The 21,710-nt window shown below is 34.9% G+C and overlaps 1 protein-coding gene across 1 annotated transcript in view; it reads right to left on the reverse strand.

Moving 5' to 3' along the window:
* LOC123541799 (uncharacterized) overlaps positions 1–21,710 on the reverse strand; it is a 326,932-nt gene that overhangs the window by 18,521 nt on the left and 286,701 nt on the right. The window lies entirely within an intron of this gene.

A 21,710-nucleotide genomic window follows, 5' to 3' on the forward strand; every position in this document is an offset into this window, starting at 1 on the left:
TTCTTTCGTTTCATTCAAATTGAACGACACACTGTCGGATCAGTATGTTCAGTTGTTCACAGTATGAAACAATACATATTCTTTATAAAATCAAAGCACTGAAAGTGTTGACAGCAAGGGGCTCATTGCAGATCATAGATGTCAGTTGGAGCCTATTAAATACCACCATTAAAGTCAGATACATTAAAAAAAAACTCTTTGTTTTGTTGTTTTCTTGTCAGATTTCAAAAGAATTTCAGTAAGAACCAGTAGACTGTTAGTCATGACTCGTGACAATTTCTCACATGAACAGGTCAATGGCCAAGTGTACGTCATCGGAGTGAGTAACAGAGATAGGCTCCGCAGAGCTGAACGCTGTCGAAGGAGATATCAATAATTCACTTCAATCCATGCTGTTGTATATTGACAATTATTACCGCTGATGAGGTGGCATGACCATGACTAAGACATGATCACTCGTAATTACAAACTTACAGAAAAATCAGATTAACATAAAAGCTATCCGACAAAATCAACCCTCAACTTACTGTACAATAAAAACAACGAGGAGATGACTACTCAATAATTCAAATCTCAACAACTTGCTTCCAGTGGCTTGGTAAATGGCGAAGCACCTCTGACGAGGATTCCCCGGAAAATTGTTTTAGGGAGGTTTTTCTTTACAAATCCGAAACTTGCCTCCGGTTTCAGAACACTTAATTTTGAGGCAAAAATTGCCCAAAATACACACCTTGCGCGACCTGTTCCGCATTATCTGCAAATGACTGACCTAAAACAATAATATTGGGAAGAAAAATGTCTCATAACCGTTTACTTTTTCCGCAGATTTGAGCTGAATTCACCGAAGACACTCGGGAAAGCCTTTAGATTTGAACCACCAAATGCGTATGAAAAAAAGTAGTCCTTGTTTACACAGCATATACCCTATCATACTTATTTAACGGCGTACAAGCTTCTTCTTTTCTTTCACACTTAGGTAAGAGAACATGTAACAAAAGAAAAAATGTATTATTTGTTTTAAATGAACTGAAAAAGAAGATAGGCCTATGTTTCATTGTTACAGTACATCTCTTGCATCTACTTGTAATCTATTAGCTCAACAGGAAAAAACAAAAGACTTAAGGATACAGGATGCTACAGCTTGACATCCTGGTCGAGACGAAGAAAAATCAGATAAATTGAACAGATGTTTACTGTCTCAACAATCTACTTAGCTCAACAGGAAAAAACAAAATACTTAAAATCTGGAAATTGTAGGTTGACATCCTGGTCGAGACATATTCTGTATTATGGTGATTTATGTATCACTTCTAAGCACACTAGTCGTCCAGTTCTGATTCATGCAGAATAATGATAATATCTGTCATGTGTTCACGGATAGAAATATCCGTCCCGAGGGCACCTGCAGGTGGCAGAGTGATAGATATTTCTGTCCGATTCGTAAACACATGACTTGATATTTGATTTCAGCGTATCGTATAAATATAAGCCCTTTTATTCTGACGGATTATTTTTCTTGTATACCGTATTTTAAAACTAACTGAATAAATAAAGCTAAATAGAAATAATTTTTTGTAGCACTCTTTCATATAATAGAGTATGTACACAAAGCGCGGGAAATTAACGTCTGCAAGCAGAAGTGACGTCATGACATTTCAGTGACGCACAATAACAAAGTTCCACTTTCGTTTTATAGTTTATAGTGTAACGGTATGTTCTTACAACAAAACAACGTATTTTGAAACGAGAAATACACAATAAGGAACACAGGTGGAAGTATCATTGCTTAGCCACACCATTCCCACCCTAAGACCCTGAAAAAAATCTCAACTATAGAAACAGTACTTATTAGAAGGTGTAAAGTCTGCTATATGTCCATTTACCAAACAATGTGGAATATCGGATATCGTCGCTTCGGCGACTCAGACACAATCTGACGGCATATCGCTACACTTATCATTCACTTAAATAAAAAGGTCTGCAATTCCACAGTTTGCCTCATTCAGATCCAACGAATTACTATATTCTAGCAACATATTTCTCTTTCACGGTATTTTGAGTTGTTGGAAGCCATCTTGGAGTTGGCAGTACCTGCGCTGTAACGCACGATCTGATTGGACGAGCGGTTCAGTTTCAAGCACCGGCTTATGCGGAACTCTATTACATAAATATTGAATGGACTCCATGATCCCAAAAGCCTAGAATACATAAGGACACTAAATCCAAGTGCAGAGAGACTTTTTACGGCCGCCACACGGCACTTAAAGATTGCTGTTATGATGAAAATAAAGTCTGTGAGAAGATCTATATGAAGCACCAATAAAAATTCATAGCTAAACATGACTCATCCTATTCGATGTTTATCCTTGTCAACACCCATCTCGCCCCTCTACATGAACTAAGGGTGTTTCATACTTAAGAATTGTCTAATTTAATATTTTTAATGGAAAGTTAGAATTCTAACACGGCCATATTCATTTTCCTATTAAACAAAGAAGGCGGCTGGCGGCTAATAATTGTTTGCTATTATAAAAACATACCATTTTTCAAAAATATAAAAGAGACGACTTTACCCTAGACACTTTTAAGCACCACGCTTTTGTAAGCGCTTGCTGTAAATTTGAGGGTTGTTATCATAGAAAATTTTGTATTTCAAAACTAGAAGTTAAACAAAATTTACGCTATCACAAACTGCGAAATAGTAAATTTCATAACATGTCGTTCCAGTGTTTAAACGAAATACAACAGAGACGATAATTGGGTTTACCACACCTGGAATATTATAATATTTTAGGATGGTTTGCAATTATATATTTGTAAATACTAATAAAAACTCATTAAAAAGGATACAAGGCAAAAACTGGTAAAACACAGTACATGTACATATTAATCTCTCTATTTAAAGTTAATCACTACGCATTCTTATTGGATAGTGTGATAACTACTTGTCCATGATGTTTACTCCCAAGCCATACACATAATATAGTACGTAGAAAAGTGTTTTTTTTTGTCTTGCAATTTGCTTAGTTGCCCTTTTACAATTACGCTCGTAAGTATTTTATTTAGTAATTTTATGTCTTCATACAACCATGTATCCATGTACTTATATTGTAGCTTTTTATTTACATTGCCTTACCAATATTTTTGTTCAATTTAGAGTATGACCAAAACGTGACGTCCCTCAGTATTCACTTTTGCAAAGGTCACTGACCGTTTCTAAGCGGTAATGCGTTGAGTACTCGCTTTTTGTCCGTATTGCTTTTAGATGTTTATTTTAAATTGTTAGTTTTACATCAACATCGGGCCTCCCTCCTCACACCCCATTTTCATATTCATCTGATTTCATTAGAATCCAAATGTCTTTTTGAATTGGTATTGAGAGCATCATGTACGCTACGTCCTTAAACTATAGTTTAGTATTGTCTGCGGCTTTGGTTGCGTTTCTTGCTCTAAGTGCGGTGAGTCTTCTCTTAAAGATATTCAATGGCCATGGTTCTCTAAAATACTTTATCTTTAGGTATTAGCTTAAAATTTAGAAAATCCTCATCAAATATGTTAAACTTTACTAAATACATAAATCTATTGAGCTTATGTAGAGCTACATTCATTATAAATGTTATGCAGTAACAGTTGATTGTTAAATAACTTCCATTTTTTTGTGGTTGTACACATTTATAAAGTGTTTAGCAGTACGTGTAAACAGAGTCACTTTTTTAAATCTAATGCATTGCACTATTGATACAAATACGCTTGTTAATTTTATATTTACATAAACTTTATGCAGTGACTGTTCGTGTTTTCAGATTTAAAAAATTGGGTATGATTTACCTTTAACGTTTATTTTGTACATATTGATCAATTTTCTGCTTGTGCATGGTATATACGTAGCTTGTGAACAAAATATGTCTTTAATGCCATTATTTTTCACAGCATGTCTTTGTATAATGACCCTGAAAATATGTGACAATAATCAGTGTGGGGGAACACGTGACTTATGACGGCAGCAGAAAAATGGCCGATAATTTCCCCGATTCGCAAGGAAAATCCAGGTATTTCTATTGATCAACCTTTGTTAAGATGTTCTAATATATCCTATCATATGCCCCCTACCTTCCGATTACCTCCGGTACCCATACTTTGTTCTATTCACCTATATTTTTCGAGAACACTTGGGAAGTTTGAATACATTCGCAAGTTTTGGAATGACGCTATCCACGGACGGATACAATTTTGTCCAGAAAATACAAATTACTGAAGTAAATGACTGTACAATTACATGAAAAGTTAACCAAATACACAGTTCAGCCTAAACATGTAAAGAACTGGCAAAAAGCAAAGCTGCCAAAAAGAGAATGTTGAAATCTACGGAATGGCGCTGAACACGTACATAGTCTTCGAAGGTGCTGTGCACGTACAGGAGCAACTATTCTATTTTATATTAAAGAAATACAAAAGTTGCCGCGAGGCTTCTGTATTTACAGCACACTATATGATTGTTTTTCGTAATAAATAACATTGTGACGTCTCAGCTTTAATACTTTACCGTTGTTTCACGCACCGATGTCAAATAATATTCTTTCGGAATTCACAAAGATTCAAAAGTCTTTGGGTACTAGATAAAAGAACAAAATATGATTGTATTGTTTAAACACAACAGAGAATATTGGCAGAAAACCCTGATTTACTCACTGAGTCATAGCTGTGTAAAAGAATTTACTGGAAAACATTTGAATACACAACACTATTTATCATATAAAGTGAATCTACTATGCCTTCGAGTTATGAATAAGGAAACTGATTTTGTCAGATTTATTTTCTTTTGCAGGGGCATTCCTTTCCCGCCATACATGTGTTGCCACATAATCTAGGAGTTCGATGACATGCTCCCCGGAAAATTGTTTGGTATTTAAATGCCATGTGATACATTCTGGGCACATCCGAGTACCTCTCCAGCAATGATTGGCAGTTTATTTTATAAATTTATTTTGACTTTTTTCCAGAATTTGAAACTGTGGTCAGAAGCCGGTACTGACCTATTTCACTCACAGTTTCCCGAAGAACGACTTAGAGGCATTGAGAAATAACAATGCAAAATAGGCAGGACTGACCTGGTTTTTATTTGGCTCTATTTAATTCAGCGACCATTTCCACAACTATTTTATATTTGAAAAACATCTTGGACTACACTTTAAGAAACTAGAGTTTTACATTTGATTTCCCTCAGTTAAAAATACTACACCATGCACAAAATCGTACCAATAATTATCTTGACTTTTAGCTATTCAAAGGGGTAAGTTCACTAAAGGTCAAAATTTGCCCAAAATCAGAAACAGATAAATTACACACATGTGATAGAGCAATATATATTCTGTTCAAATACCTGACTCATTTCCAGCTGAAGGACATCATAATGGTTGCTATGGCAACAATGCTAACTACCTAAAAATCCTTTTTTACTGCAAAATTGGCATTTAATAATGTGTTACTAAACAACAAACACTGCTGTTATAAACATTAACAACACAACAGTGATGAAATGCAAGTTGCTTCGATTTCCATCCTATCTTAGGCTATGTTGCTATGGTAACCATGCATATCTGAGGCAAAACATTCTTTTAGTTTTAAATATTACAAGAGTAGATGCTCTATACAAAATTAAGCAGACTATAACTTGTCATGAAATAATTATCAAAATAATTTGTAAAATAGCAGACAGTCAAATAATTTGATGTTGTCATGGTAACAACAATGTCAATATCATTGAATATTTCACTTAAAGCTAAATTACCCGTTCGTTTTTCTCGATCCTAGGACCTTCAGTACGTGAAGCGAGCGCTCTACCACTGAGTCAGATGGACTACCAACAGTTACGCGTGTAAGACTAATATATATTTCTAATTGGCTTTACCTATAGCAGTTGTCTGTCATTTCCAGCGGAAAAACAATTTGTGTGCGTTTTCATGATATGGTGTTCGTTATTGGGGTATACACTTTATGACATATTGTAAGATATTTTTGTATTTATTTACATTTTAAATGAAATTAGGGCGATTCCAGAATTTACTGTAAGGGGGTGTCGGACGGCAATCGAATTTTTTATTGACGGGTGGTGGGGTCCATCTGAAAATCATAATTATGGGGGTGGGGGGGGTGGTGTTCATCAGAAAATCATAATTATCGGTGGTGGTCCTCAGAAAATTCGTCTTTATGGGTGGTGGGTTGATTGTAAAAATATTGAAAATATGGATGGGTGGGTGTTTGATCACCTCTCTTAATAACTTACGGATATTTTCGGAACGCAATTTTTACATCACCGATGTAAAAAATATTATCATTTTTATTTCTTTTCATTAAATATTTCATTTTTCTGTCTCGTTCCCGTTGAATTTACAGTCAGCGTCCTTAATCGCCGAAAGTTTGTCCATCAACATTTCCTGACGTAATAGAATCGTGTCACCGATTATGTACGATATCTCGCACTTGTGTAGAATTCAATAATACCCGTGAAGACCGATTGGTAATTCCATTTTCCCCACCTTTCATTCACACTCGTGTATTCTGACAAGCATGTGACGTTTGTTATGCAACCAGTGACGGATGTTTCTCATACGCCGTGAAAAGAAATAGAATGAAGCTAAATGAAACCGATGCTGGCCGAAACGAAAACATGCGTGAACTGAGTAAAAAAAAATTGCATGAAGATCAGTCGAATTTTTTCATGCTCACACAAATATTTTAAACGGGCGTACAGATTCCACTTATAATCGTATGTTAATAAATCAATGGTACCGATTTCATTATCCGATGCCGACGTAAATAACATATCGTCATCATCCATATTAAGGACATATTTGCCTCGGGTATTTCAATATATTTGTGAAGCACTAGCCGATTTGGAAACCTTATTTACAAGAAAATGTGTAAGTCGCTAAGAAAACCAACATCATAATATTCCCAACAGAATAATTTTCGTTTATAATTATGGGAAGCCACTAATGTCGCACACAATCATATTTAGTGCAGTATTACGCAAATGTTTTCTTTCCTATTATATGTGGCCTTACATGTAATTGAACTATTTAAACTGTTCATGCGCGGTTTATCTATTTTTCTGTCGAATTGTTCAGTTAATTCACATGCATATCACTGCAAGGTTAAACTATATAAATAGTGAACATAAATTTCTTTAAAATACTTGCATGATTTATGTTGAGCATGATAAAAGACAAAAGCCACGTGTACATTTGATTTGCAAGGTGAACTTATCTTCTAATAGTTTCCAATCATATTTTGCCCACAGATTAATGCAAATGATAGACAGACTTATCATAAATGCAGTTTAAAGTATTAATGACAAAGCCAGCATCGTAAAAAGAAAACTTTTTTAAAACTTATTTTACGATGAAGTAAAATAAATGTGACTTGCGTAATATATCATATCGTTTCCTAAACATTACCATTCTTAATTATTTCCATTATATGTTAAACAGAATATGGACAAAAAGATCACGAGTTGTTACTTTAGCGTTTAGCCATTTAAAGGCACTGACCTCCAGAATTTAGCTTAAAGTTATATTATGGTCATATTTTGAATATTAGAACACGAGAGTTTGTTTCTAATCTGTCTAAAAATGCAAATCAAGATAGAGAGAGAAAAAAACATTCCCGAGTTGGGAATCAAACCCGGGCCGCCGCGGCAATAAAATTTTTCCTGCGGTCCTGACCAATACACCACTGAGAAATAAGCGCGTAACTGTCGTCAAATAAATATAAAGGCAGTTTACCTACACTATACCGATATTTTGAATGGAAAGAAATCGCAAAATCGACTAATTCTTAGGTGTTTCTATAACATAATATGTCAGTATCTAAGTTTTAAAACCTTTAGAAATATAGCAATAGATTTCTGATCTCTAACTTTTTCTTCTTTGTTGTCGTACGATCTGGAGGTCAGAGTCCATAAAACAAGTTTACTAAAACATGTATTGTGTGAAATTATTATTCTAAAACCGGTTGACAAATTTCCATAAATCATGTCCAAAGAAAAGACAAGTCTTATCGGCGTCGGGTCATGATACGTTTTAATGACTCGATATGATTCTTCCGAAACCATATTTCAGTACATTGTTCGGAAGATTTTCCTAAGGTTTGGTTGAAAACACCTACATATGTGAACGTTAAGATGGAAACGTGAATAAAGTGAAATAATGCATATGCATAAATATCGGACCGTCTTAATAGAACCGGAAGCAGACGATCTTCTTTGTATTTTGGCGGGAAAACTGCACGTGACTTCAATGATGCTACTTCGGTAATGACCACGTGCTTATAGAAAATTACGTATTGGCGTTATATTTTTGCGTCACCAGAAACGTTACTGTGTTAAAACTTTCATGTAATTGTAAACAAACTGCTCTATAACCAAACGAAAATGCATGCTTAAAAGCTTGAATTTATATCGTGTCTGTAGATCTACGTCCGTGACAGGCTCTTATAATAGTTTTCATTCGAGTTCTTAATATTATATTTATGTGTTCAACTTTTATAAAGAAAGGATGTTTACGTTTAAACACTAACAGGCATGTGATGACGATTGTTTCACCGGTAAACGAACATGTTTTACGGATGAGCTTATAATAAATCAGGTGGGTGGGGTATAGACATTTTTCTGCTCCGATCCTTCCACCTGGAAACGTATTTTATCAAATGTCAGCATCAGCGCATTTGTGTACCAAACTTGTACATACGCCATTTTGTTGGTTTTTAACTAACCTTTCACTGATACAAATATGTTTTGGTACACGGATGCGCTGATACTGAATTATTCACCTGAACAATGAAAAATAGCGAAAATTCAGGTTTTTTGGCGAAACTAGGGTTGGATTATAGCGATGTAAATATTCACATACTGTGTATATAACTGATCTATTGATATTTTTGAGAAGCTCTAAGGTTAGTCTATTTGAAAGAAGACGTAAATGATATTTTTTTAAGTATTTAATATATTTGAAATTACAGGGCAAAATAGTAGGATTAGTGAACTTACCCCTTTCACCATTGGGTTCAGTTATTTATTAATCATTTCTAACGACCGCTACAATATGTTGTTCGCATTTAACAATAATTATTCGGTAACTTTTGTCTGATATAGAAGGAAAAGGTCTAATTTATAGAATCGTAAAGAGCTGGCACTGGGTCAGAAAAAGTCCATATTCAGCATTTTCTTGAAGAGAAAGCATTTAAGACGTGGTCTACATCTTTGCAAACATCCTTTTAAATGTGTATAGAGAAACATTCTATCACTTGTCATTGTTGAACGAAAGTAGTTTTTGAATGCTTTCATTTTACTGAATGAGCGTTCGCAAAATGCAGATAATGGAGGCATAGTCAGAAGCACAAACAGAATAGTGTTTACACACGGAGGGATGTATAAGAGTGGTCTGAAGTCTGTGGTTTCTGACTGGCAATATTCAAGTGTAGTTTCTACTTTGTTACCTCATTTTTAAATATCTGAAATGTGCCATGAAGCTCTGGTGAATATGCGGTGTAAATAGGCACTGGCACTTCTGACTTGTTTTGGGTAGATTTTGGTAGCAAAACGGACTTCATTTTGTAGAATGTGAGTTGCCATTTCCAGACAAAATGGTCGAAAAATACATTGATACCATAAACTCAAAGTAATCCAAGACAGATTCTGCATCATGGTTGTCTGTATGCATTTACCTTCCAACACGCCTTGATATAGATGTTTTTATGCCGAAGTCTCTGATTATACGCATTGCCTTTCTGTATCGGTCAAGCCACACTGCAGAGTCATTCCGCTCAGTCGAGAAAACTTGTCTTTATCTCTGTAACGGCATTTAGTAAGTCCATATCTTCCTTCTGAAATAAAAGGCTCGTTAGCGCTACGATGATACTCAACACATTTTCAGATTCAAAAGAAATGACAAAGTCAAATCTAAGAACTGCAGCAAGATACTAGCATGCCTTCTCATTTCTATCTTCATGCAGTATGCAGTATTTTCTGACCATGGATTATCACTGGAAACGTGCTCTTGATCATGCAGAAGGCCCGACATGACCACAGCGACTCAGAAAGGATTCGCATTTTAATGCGTTGTTCCGATTCCTCCATTGGAACTGTGTCCCTTGCCAGTTCCTCGGTAAACGCTACCGATCATTCAGCTGAGTAATCGAACAGAAAGCTTTAAATATCTTGCACAGTTGACATCAAGGTTTTGAGACATGGGATTTTAGAACTGTGTACTAAGGCTTAATTCAAACAATGAGCTTTGCAATGTATATCAGTTGCGTCCGTAGCTCTTTCTATCATAAGCGTTTGCACACCACGGTATTTTTTTAATGTTTTTAACAGTAAGGGCGTCAGTGATTTGCAGAATGACCATATCCAAGGGAAACAACTCAATATGTAATTTACATAGTATTAATGTTGGCTTTATCTCCCTTTAACATTGAAAAAAAGTTCGTTTCAACCGATGTTCTTAGGTGTATTTCCTTGAACAAAGCTATTCTAAAGGTTATTTTAACTGTATTTAATAACATGACTTTCAAATATATATTTAATAAATGATACAAATAAGTTACTATTCTAGGTGTCTTGGGGTGTTTTTGGGTGTCTTGGGGTGAAAAGACCTTCCGGTATTTTTATGTTTAATGCCCCATCATAGCATTGCGCTCTTAACTTTAGAATACCTAGATCAGCTTCTTACAAGAAATCCAAGATATTGCGATTAACTTTAGCACCTTTGATAGATTTGCAGTCAATAAATCATATAGAAAGTCTTTAAAGAGGCACATTTATCACCAGTCGGCCTAATCCTAATGCATAGCGAGAGGTGTTTCTTGGTTGATTTGTTAGTTGCATCGTCAACAATGATGGCAAATAAAGGAGTATTTATACAGTCCGCTTACAGTTTTTCTCATATTTGATTAAAGCAAACTCTTATTATCTCATTTTGAATGTCAGGAGATGCGTATTTTGAATTAGATCTCTATATGTGCATTTTCAGATTTTGTTGTTGTTTTTAAAATTATACTGTGCATTGCCCAAAAGCTCCTTTTGAATTTCACCATCTTGCGCAAATATGTTTAGCATTGTCATGAAGTTGCTACCCTCTTCCGTATGGCCATGTGTCGCTATATTCTGCTCAATACAAACAAAAGTAACCTTTATTATTTCTCCTATTACGTGTCTATTTCTTTGTACTAAATTCTTTTTTGATTCAGATATTTTCTTGCTTACCGAATTATTTTTTTCCTGTCTTGATAGTCGCATAATAACTTCCCTCTAAGACCGACGAAACGTGGTGATAGGATTCTGTGTAACATCTTTTGAGCCAGATGAAAAAAATTCTTCGAACCTGTGTAATACTGGTAGCTCTAATATGAAGGTTTTTTTCCTACCGCCAACAAACACGCTGAAAATATGTAAATAAAAACATGACTTCCACATACATTTACACAAACTAGGGAAAAAAATTATGTAACATCTATCATCCTTTTCACCCTCGTATTCTAATTGCATTTATTTTGGCATTTTCGTGTTGTTTTTTTTTCTCATATTCGAAGAAAATGTGTAGTCGTATGTCTAAAGTGTCTATATGTGTCTCCGAGACGTTATATAACACTATGTATGTGTTGCCATTGATATTACTCTAAATACTGCGTTTATGTAATTAAATGGGAATAATTGCAGTCCACCTATAAAGACGTTGTAAAAAGGTTTTCTTTTTATTTTCATTTGCATGTTCTTTCATGCACGTTCAGAATTAAATTATGCGGACAAATATAGAGCATGTCTGCTTAAGTGCATGAACTTTCGTAGATCTTGTTTTTCAGAAAATGCGATTCAACCTTGGACATTATAAATGTGTAAAACACTTTTAAACACAGAAGCCTCGTGGCAATATAAGTATTTCTATAATATAAGATTGAATCATTGACCTAGTACGTGCACAGCGCCCTAGAAGACTATGTACGTGTTCAGCGCCATTTCGTATATTTCGACATTCTCTTTTTGGTAGCTTTGATTTTGCCAGTCCGTTACATGTTTATGATGGACTGGATACTTTGTTAGGTTTTAATGTCATTGTACTGTCGTTTACTTCAGTAATTAGTATTTTCTGAACAAAATAATGTCGGTCCGTGGATACCGTCATCCCAAAAACTGCGAATGTATTCAAACTTCCCAAGTGTTCTCGGAAAATATAGGTGAATGGAACAAAGGAAAGGTACCAGAGGAAATCGGAAGGTAAGGGGCGTATGATAGGACATATTAGAACATCTAAAACAAATGTTTATCAATAGAAATACCTTGATTTTCCTGACGAATCGGAGAAATTATCGGCCATTTTTCCGTGTAATCTGCCTTTGTAAGTCACGTGATTCCCCACACTGAATAATTATTTGTGTGTAATACGGCTATTTATTTTACTGTGCATTTGTGCACCTAATTTATACTCAGAAGTGACGCTTCTTCTCGATCGCCATCGTCGCTGCTTATCTGGGAATCATAATCTTCCCTAAGCTTTCACGACTTTACACACACGTATCCACATACTGACACTAAATAAATGGCTACGGTGACACTTCCGGTTATTGCGTATTAAAAAAATGAGAACTGGAAGGTGAACTGCTGGTCACTGTGATCAGAGACGAACTTGACTGTGATCAGACAACAACACAAACTCATAATGCCTGAAAATACAATTTCATATGTTTGTAATGAAAGTCAGTAATATTATGAACGTGTATACAACGGCCGTATTGCATTTTATGAAGAATTACGTAGTAAAAAAGCAGCGATTTACCATTGCCTCCATAAAATTACTTTTATTTGACCGAATGTTAATATTGAACGGTTAAATTCTGACGCGGGGTTAGAACTTTCGCTCTTGAGAGAACCGCAGTAAATATGTAACTTTAAACTTTTAAAGCTTAAAAGTGTAACTAAATATTTGCTTTACTAGAAGATAAATAAAAACAGTGCAGGTAAACAAAAATGCGAACAAAGCTGAAAAGAGGATATAAGAAAGTACGCAGTTGTACAAGCCTGGAATAATGCTCAACAGACTGATGATACACATATGACATACTGTACAAGACTCGACAGTAATATGGCGACAGCACGTTTGACAACACACTTCAAATCCGATAACCATAAGCAAACCCATAGTGACATTAGACGATATCCCGAGAGCGCCTAAACAATTTCTTTCTTCATATGCTGCAACAAAAATATATTACAAGTGAAACTTTGGATCATTCACATTTAAAATGAACAACCTTATTTCTATGTTGAGGCTGTTTCATATTTTTGTTTGAGAAATATTACTCAACCAATTAGTTTGAGTAAAATAGAAAAAGTTGAAACCCACAGATTGCTCAACACGACAAAAACGAAATGTAGCTGGCTTGGCTAGGTTGAGCCTGTTTATGGACGGTATTGGAAACGCATGCTTCCGTCCACGCCCTCTGGCTCTGGGTTAAGCAGAACATCTCGTGTATAATATGTTTGCTTTAATATTGCATATTAATAAACCAAATAACAAATATGAAGTACGGGCATAAAGTTTACGGACACCACACAGCACTTAGTAGACTGCGCAGATGCGTAGGCTGGTCTGATTCTATGCTGGTCGCAAATGCACTATATTGGTTTTCTCATGGTGTGGCTCAATTATCTTCTTATAGCTTTTATCACCTATCACAACAGCAGTTTTTAAGGACTGTGTGGTGTCCGTAAACTTTATGCCCGTACTTGGACACATGTTGTAATGTTTGATCCTTTCGGATCTTTGTGTCCATTTGATTTTCACCTGTATATTAGAGTTCTGCTTATGCTGGTGCTTGGGTGCATGAGGGGTGTGTCACTTTTCATAACCTCTCGTAGACACACTCAGTCAAACCGAGTCTGCTAGTGTTTGCTTAGTTTCATTCTATGCTTAAAGACGGTGTTCGCACATATTTTGTTATACATGGATTATGATCAAGTGATAACAAGAAATATCTTTAAAAATGATGGTCGGCGAATTGTAATAAGGAAAGAAGTTTATGAATTTTTCATCTAACATTCATCTTTCATCTAACATTTTTCAAATTGCAAAACTAAACACCACACTTTAACAATCTAAATGGTTCTCTTTTAATTTTTCGCAAAGGTTTCGTAGGGTTGCAATTTTGTTTCGTTTATCCTTAGACGAATAATTACAGCAGTAGTTTGATGAAGATTCATGAAGCGGTTCATGAGAAGAGGTCATTAAAGTGTTTATATTTTTAGCTAAATCGGTCCCTATCCCCATTTGTAACAAAATAGCAGGAGACCTAACGATATTGTTACACATCGAGTTTGATAAAAATCCATTACATTTTAGTGGTTAATGCGAAGAAAGGCATATCTACTTTTAGCTGTAGTGGTCCCTAAAAGGGCCCAAGTTCCTATATAAATAGATTTGGAAGAGGACCTTATAATAATGCTCCAGACCAAGTATGACTAAGATCCACCAAGCTGTTCATGAGACGCTATATAAAGGCATTTCTAGTTTTAGCTCTAGCAGCCCCTAAAAGTGGTCAAATGTCCTAGCTGAACAAAGTTGGCTGCGGGCCTAATAAAGATGCTACAAGTCAAGTTTGATTAGAATACATGAGAAAAAATCAAAGGATTTTTTTATTTATTATTTTTATTTATTTCTAAAATAGGCCAACTGATCCCGCTTTAACAAATGCATATTCGCTATTCATGAATCTTTGGACAATGACATCACACCTATAAAAAAGTGAAGGTCAAGCAAAACACACAATTGTAATTATTTCAATATTTCTGTTTCATAAGAGTCATATCACATAGATAAACTGTATGCAGCGTACCTTCATTTCAGTGTAATGAGATTCAGTCATTATATAGCATATACATAATAAAACAGATTTCAACTGAGTTCAATATTTGCATACCATACTAAAGAAAAATATTCATATATGATATATCAGTTAAATAATTTATAACAAATATATCAAAGCAAACAAGTACTCATTTTAATATGCAATCTGAATAAGTCACAAAAGCAAGAAAACTTTTCATATACAGACGACAGTTGTAACAAGGAAAATCTTTTAAAAAGCACTTCTCTACATAAAAGACTCTTATCACACCCTTATTCATGTGATACGCAGACCGTATTCAGCTCTTTCTTTAATCTGATATATGTTGGTATTTGAACAGGTTTTTATCATATTTATTAACCTTTAGCATGCTAGATAAATTGTGGTCTGCTGGAAATGTCGTCTGCTAAAATTGTAAAGTTCATTCAATTTGCTCCAAAATTGGAAGAAATATTGTCAGAGTAGCAAACAGCTTGGAACCTGATCAGACGCCGATTTAATCGGCGTCTGATCTGGTTCCAAGCTGTTTGCAAAGGCTGTTAAATTCGCCTGCAGCAGGCTAAGGGTTAAACTTACTTATCATTTTGAGATATATCAATATTCTTGCTAAATATACTGAGCCAAAGTTAGCTTTAAAACTGTGAACAGCGTCGTTTAGGATAAACGCTTTGTCTACATTTCACTCAGTGTAGCACAATCAACAGAGTGAAAGAAATTGACACTCTCGTCCAATCAGGCAGAGTGTTGCATAAATCTTCCATTTTGATAAATTATCTATAATGCGTTATCAAATAGTTTGATTTGCAAACTGAAGTCACGTGGCATAGGTAACGAATTCGTTCTTAGACGGCGTTCACCGAAAAATACTTAGTTTAAATTCAACCTATTTGATCAACACATGTATATGCTTTTGACTATTTTTTTCAAAAGGTTGTACATGTATTGAGTTATCGGATATTTCCGCTTTGAGAAATAAAATACATGAACACTTTATTAATTGTATGATAAAGGACATCTTAACAAATCAAATTACATGTACAAATTTGCAGATATATCTTGGTAAAGAATCATTTACATTTTTAATTTGTAAGGAACCTGTTAATAATAGATAAAGCGAAGAACTAACTCCAGATATTTACTTTCTACTTTAAAACTAACATGTTTCGTCCACTGGACTTCATCAGAGTATAATAACAAAGGCTGTGACTAAATACAGAGTTGGTGCGCCTGTGATATATTACAGACTCCGGTATATACCGGATTAACTAAATTTGAACGAAAATATCTTAAATGTATATATTTTGTAACCATGGTGATACTAACCCTAACCTTTAGTCCGTTTATTATGCATTTTATACACTAAATGCGTGCGGACATGCAAAAAAATTAGTAATTTTGCCGTGCGCTCCAATGGATAATAATTCCGCGCATGCGCATAACGGCTGCACCAATTCTGCAATGAGAAACATTCAATAACAAAACATTATGACGTCAAAGGAACCTGTTGAAAGAGAAGAGAACCAACTGTCAATATGATTGACTTTTAGTTGTTTTCCTTTTTTTTTTTTGCAAATCGTATCATACCTGAATGCCGGCATCCAAAATGATCGTGCGTTATGTGCATTCTATACATAGAGCGTGACGTCACACATTCCGTCTAACCTCTATACTAGGAACTGATAACTAGCCGATTTTGGATAATTGTACATACACTAAAACATAGTCCCGCGGAGGACGGTAAATGTTCAGAATCTACTTATTTTTGCATGTTATTACAAGAAATATGCGTAATTGTGATTACTTAAACTTTTTAAACCGTTATCGTTCTCTGACTCGTGTCATAGAATTATTTTTTGACAAAAAGGAAAATCTACTTTCACTTTCCTATACTATATAACTATAGTATTGCAACGCAATTATGGTATATTCAATTTTGATCTGGAGACTTAGATACCATAAGATCAATGTCCTAAACGTCTAAATGATGCACAAATAGAGTGCTTAAGTCATGTCATCAAGAAGGAATACTGTGTGGCCTGATATACCAGCTGGCACCCCATGTCAATGTATATCATAATTCATATTCTGTTCAAAGTGTTAATAACCAAACACTTACTCAAAGTTTACATATTGCAATTCTGATAGTCTAATCCTTCCCTTGGTGTACCACTGACAGACAAAAGAGAGAATAATTTCTCTGCTATTACTAACTGGAAATGCTAAAAAGTACTTGTTGTTAACGTATGAATCATGGACAATGTAATACTGACAGAATTTCAGTTTTCAACATCACTATCATGAGTGAAAAAAACCACCTTTGTAAATTCAAGTTTTATTTGTACATATATTAAAGTTCATACACATTATTTTGCAGTCTATTTTTTTTTATTAATTAACAGGCCTTTTAAACATGGGGAACATATCAAACAAATACACTTAAGGTAAACATATAAAATCCTAAGCACAGACAACTTCAATACAATATAATTATTAATGGAAGTATTTGCTGATCAATAGTAAAAAAGGGCTAAGTCATGAATACTGACTGGCAAGCCATTCAATAAGTGGGATATAACATGACTTTAGACATTAATATTAACTATTATTCTCAAATATTAGACATGTCATAAAACATAAACTATGGACCAGATATTTATGTAAGAAGTCATGCAATATTACTAATGATTATTAATATTATTACTGGTACACACATTAAAACATTTTATCAAATCAGTAAGAGGTAAAAGGGTAATACACTCATAACTTAAATGAAAATATTAACTAAAATGTTAACAATGTGTATATATATACAGTCAATAAAAGATGTTTAAAATGTTTCTAGATTCTGTTCAATGTTTTAATTTGATAGTATTTCACACAAAAATTCTATTTCCCAGGCTAGTTGTAAAATATTTGGTTCATTCTTCTCTCAGAAAGTAGGTTTAATTTCCAATATTTGACCAAAGATTCTCTCCATCTTTTTTACATCTTCCAACCAAAACTTTTAGTAAATATTATGTCAACCATACCATTTAAAACACAAAGCAATATGTTTAAATCAAGTCCCTTTCTTCTGAAATGGATTTTATTCATAATTTATTCAGATACAAAAATAAGAATGTCACTTAGTTTCAAAAGATTCCATTATTTCTATCACTACACCTTTCTGACAGTTCATGCAGCAGATTAAGAAATATGCAAGGATTTTTTATAGTGACCCTTACAAATATGTAATGTAATATACTGTTACTAGTATCTTGGTCAGTATTCATCTAGTCAATTTTTACTAAATAAAACAAAAATGTCCTAGTTTGTATTACCTATTGACCTGCAGTTATAAAACATGGGACATGCCTGTTTCTCAGTTGAAAAAATGTAAATGTTACATTAGTATATACCTACCATTTCATGAATCTAAACTGTAACATTATATCAAAGTTAATAGGATATTGTATTCAACAACAAAATTTACAACAATAAATTAAAGCATCAGTCTCATAAGTTTTCCATGGCAAAATGCTTGAAACACTTTCTAAATGTGCTGTGTTATGAAAAATATCATAAGATCAAATGTACATACATGAAGAATTGAAGATTTATGTGTTAAAATTTGGAAGTGTAAATTGACATAATTGGAGGTAATAAGGTGGACAAGTGCCAGGTCAGGATTCGAACCTGAGACCTCCCCATGACATTGTACTTCTATGTCTGGGGTGCTCTAACCAACTGAGCTACCTGTCACTGACTGTCCTCACCGGGAAATAAATTCTGAGATTTTTTACAATTTTGAAGCAAGCTGAGAAATCTTTATTGAATAAGATTTTTACTATTACGATATCATATAAACTGGTACTAATTATCAACTGTTTATTCAAATTTGTATAGAAAAAATATCAATTAACAAAACAAGAATACAATACAAGAAAACAAAGTGTGCATCTGGTAATTAGCCTTTTAAGTCTGGACCATTTCTGACTAGACTGTACATTTAGCCTTACTGGACTACATCGAACTGATACTTTGGAAATTAGTCCTGCAAAAAATAAAAAAAATGTATGATCGACAGTATTTCAATTTATAGTTATACTCAATTCGAAAATGGTACCTTCAATACTTTTGTACATTCGTACAATGAATGATGTACATGTACAGCTCAGTAGGTAGCGCGTAGATCTACGGATCGCGAGTTCGATCCTCGGGCGGGGCTAATGTTCTTTGCGGCTACTTGATAAACAATATTTGTGTTTGAAAAAATTTGTCCTCCACCTCCGATTCATGTGGAGAAGTTTGCAGTTACTTGTAGAGAACAGGTTTGTACTGGTACAGAAATCAGGAACACTGGTTAGGTTAACTCCCCGACGTAACATGACTGAAATACTGTTGAAAAACGGCTTTAAACCCAAAACAAACAATCAAAAAGCTGTACAGAAATATACATGTACAATTTTGCAGGTAAACAAGCTAAACGATGCCGTTTTCATGTATGAATCGATTTGCACAACTGCAGATAACTTAAATTCATCATTTCAAATGATACTAAAATGGATACACTAGAATTAATCATACTCTGGAAACAACAATGGTGAATATTCAACTAAAAATGCAAAGCACACTTTCACTTCCTTGTTTACGACTCCATGTTGAAAATAGTTCTTACCCATAATGCCCCGAGCGAAAGTACACAGGTCAGTGCGACAGTATGAAAGCGCTACCGTAGTGAACACAATGGCGTTATGTGTGGACCAAAATTTGTCACGTTATGTCTGAACGTCCACTGATCAATGAATGAAGCTACAGTTTAGAGCCAAAAGGCTGTCGGTACAAGTACGGCCGTTCCAGATGCGGCACAGATTTTGGAGCAGCTATCTCCAGGACATCTACAAAACCTCTGTATGTTGTCTATCAGTTCAAGGAAAATATTTCTTGCTATATACGTATTCATTTCGCTGTGAAAACAATAACAAGACTCTGTATTATTAAAGTACAACAATGTTTTTAATTATACTTTTAAAAGGTTTAGTGAAAAAAGACACTTTCTGCAGTCACAAGTGTACTATGAAACATATACTGATTAAGGTTTACGCTACTTTTTCCACCAATGACATATACAAGGCTTTTTGTTCGAATTTTGCCACGAGTTCTTCATAAAAAAGTGTTCAGATTTTATATAAACTGTAATGGGAGTCATTAGGAGGATGAACTATTTATAGATAATACGAAGTTATAGCACTTTGAAGTTATAGCACTAAGTCGGATGGAGCCTTTGAAGTGTTACCTTTGTCATTAACATTTTGCCTCATGCTATAATTACACACATCCACATTAGGTCAGTCATTCGCTGACGATACGGGGCTGGTATCACTAGGCTGCATGCCATATGTTACCGAAATTCAACTCTGTTTCAAAGTATAAACGACTAAATATTGCAAGGCGGCTAAACGTTCATACGATGCATTGCAATATATATGTAATATATTCGCTCTACGGCCCCGTCACTGAGGCTGTGGCTGAGTTACCGCCGAAACAGTTACCCGAGAGCTACATATTCTGATTTACACCATCAACCAGTGATTTTTCTCGCATACCGCATTCTACAAATGATAGATCCCTCAATCATTTGTGTGGGGGTATATGACATATAGAGCTGCTGCTGTCCGTACGTCCGTCTGTGCGTACGTTCGTCCGTGCGTACGTCTGTACGTCCCGAAATCTTATGTGTCCAACTCCTCCCACACTATTAGCCTAATTTGCTTTAAATTTCCATAGATAAACAAGCGTGAAGTGCAGATAGCCATAAAGGAAGGATCTTTTTCTGTGAATATTTAACTGCAGTTATGGCACGTCGATAGATTTTTCTTTATAGAGGATGGCACAGTATGTGGGGGCATCCGTGTCCAGTAGAACACAATTTTAGTTTTAAAAACAATGACTTTCTTTATTACAATACCGTATTTAAACAAAACGCGGAAGACTAGCATCCGTAAACAGAAATGACGTCATGACATTTCACAGACGAACAACAACGTTGAGTTCCAGCTTGGTATTTTTGTTTCACAATTTTGAGATTAAGAACCATACTGTAAGGAACAAAGAACAACAATCAATTTTTTGACTTTATCCAGTTTTATATAAAAATACAATAAATGCATGGATCTACCATACAAACTTAGTTCGATATGTGCCATATCGATGTGCCAGAATTGGTATGATCACTTAACATACCAGTAAAATTTTTTGTCACTGGTATCAACGTCTTTTCTGTGGAATTTAGATATTCTCTGCCCTCGCCCCCCCCCCCCCCCCCCCCCCCCCCCCCCCCCCCCCCCCACCACCACACACACACACACTTCCCGCCCCCAACTCATGACTTGCCCGTTACAACAGAGCAGAAAACAACGATTACTAAAGTAATCATGAAATGTTCAACGCTCTCTTATTTCAGCATTAATTAGAATGCTAAACATAATAGAATCAAAAGTAAAATCGTTTTCATTTTGACTGATTGGTACTAGTTTTATGAGAATACTTACATTTCAGTTCCAATATTTAATGCACAGATCTATACCTCACAGCTTTATCCATTCAACAAAGCAATAATGATCTAGAGATTTCCAATTAACCCCGATGTACGGAATCCTGTTGGGGCCATTTATAATGTCGCCGTCGCGTTTGTGGGGTCGACACACGACAACGCGAAGTGACATAGCGACATTACGAAGTGGCGTCCGATAAGAGATTTCCAATTAACCCCGATGTGTTCTTTTTACTTTGCATATTTTGCAACTTCGTATATGGCCTACAAAAGCATATGA

This window comes from Mercenaria mercenaria, chromosome 19 (assembly GCF_021730395.1).
Source record: "Mercenaria mercenaria strain notata chromosome 19, MADL_Memer_1, whole genome shotgun sequence".
Lineage (NCBI taxonomy): Eukaryota > Metazoa > Mollusca > Bivalvia > Venerida > Veneridae > Mercenaria > Mercenaria mercenaria.